Below are 1943 nucleotides of genomic sequence, written 5' to 3'. Positions count from 1 at the left end.
TGTGTGTGTGTGTGTGTGTGTGTGTGTGTGTGTGTGTGTTTATGTGTGTATATATATCTTTTTGTTGTCTTTCATTAATTTTTTCATTTCGTTACAATTTTTTGTGCCAATTTTTTTTATATTACTGTGGGATTTTTTTTTTTTTTTGGTTTAATGATTCGTTTTTGTTTTTTGTTATCTTTTGTTTTGTTTGATTTTTGTTTTGTTTTGTTTTGTTTTGTTTTTTTTTGTTGTTGTTTTTTTGCTGTCCTACTATCTCGCTACGTGGTGAAGTTTATATGAGTATGTACATATTAAGTTTAGAGAGAGAGAGAAAGAGAGAGAGAGAGAGAGAGAGAGAGACAGACAGACAGACAGACAGACAGACAGATACATACATACATACATACATACATAGAGTGAGTGATAAATAGTGAAAGAGAAAGAGACAGACAACAAATTCGCAACAAACATACAAAACTTCACACACGCATGCATATACACCACACACACACATATACAAACACACATGACCAGCATCACACGGCACGTATATATAGATACATCCGCAATTGTGCTTTCTGAGCCTTTTCGAATTTTCTATTGGACGCGTATGTTGCATGTGTGAGTGTGCGTGTGCGCATGTGTGCGTATGTGTGTATGCTGGTGTCTGCGCCTGCGCGTGTGCGTGTGCGTGTGCGTGTGTGTGTGTGTGTGTGTGTGTGTGTGTGTGTGTGCAGATTATATCTTGTAGAAAGATAACTACACGCATATTTTCTTTATTTAAGTTTATTTCAGTTTGATTTCTCTCCCTCTGTTCAGTTATTTCACGCAGACATTTGTCATAGCACCTAGATTTTACTTAGCTATAGAGCACTCTTCGTGAATAATCACATCGACGAGACGAAAAGCCTCGCGTGATTAACCGGTCTCCAATTCAGTCACGAGCAAAATGCGGCCCGCGGGACTTTCTGAATGGTACGCCTAACAAAAATACTACCATGTATCTATTGCTAATGCGGCTCACCTGGTGATGAGTCATGTCTCATGCGACCCACTTCCCGAAAAAGATCGTCCATAGGCATTTGTCATAGCTCCTAAATTTTATTTACCTATAGAGCACTCTCCATGAATAATCACCTCGACGAGATTAATGAGTGTCGAGCTCTGTCACGGGCAAAGTGCGGCCCGCGGGATTTCCTGATGGCAAGCATAACAAAAAATTACTTAAAATTTTTTAGTAATGCAGCCCACCTGGTGATGTGCCATGTTACATGCAGCCCACCTGGTGATGTGCCATATTACATGCAGCCCACCTGATGATGTGCCCTGTTTCATGCGGCCCACCTGGTGATGTGCCCTGTTTCGTGCGGTCCACCAGGTGATGTGCCATGTTTCGTGCGGTCCACCAGGTGATGTGCCATGTTTCGTGTGGCCCACCTGGTGATGCGCCATTTTTCATGCAGTCCGCTCCCCGAAAAATATGGCCCATGCCTTGTGTAGTTAGTACATTAATTGTTCCTAAACACTTCATTTATACTTGTTTCTTCTCGAGCCATGCCTGGCTCATAAGGGCCGGTCTCCCGGTTTCAATGGCGTATAGGTTCCCCACCTGGACGGAATGCCGGTCCGTCACAGGTGAGCTGCTAGATGCAGGAGGAAAGAATGAGAGAAAGTTGTGGCAAAAGAGTCAGCAGAAGTTCGCCATTGCCTTCTGCTGGAGCCGCGTGGCGCTTAGGTGTTTCACTCATAAACACACACATCGCCTGGTCTGAGATTTGAACCTGTGATCCCTCGACTGTATGTCCGCTGCTCAAACCACTAAGCCACGTGCCTCCCAAAACACTTCATGTATACTTAATATATTTTTCTGAAGTACTATGGAAGCATTTACTCTGTGACGGAAAGACGGGATCTTTTTCCTCTGTATCATGATGTTGCTGCTTACCTTTCTTATAGATAGA

Source organism: Octopus bimaculoides, chromosome 14 (genome assembly GCF_001194135.2).
Source record: "Octopus bimaculoides isolate UCB-OBI-ISO-001 chromosome 14, ASM119413v2, whole genome shotgun sequence".
NCBI lineage: Eukaryota > Metazoa > Mollusca > Cephalopoda > Octopoda > Octopodidae > Octopus > Octopus bimaculoides.
Note: the sequence above shows the minus strand (reverse complement) of the source record.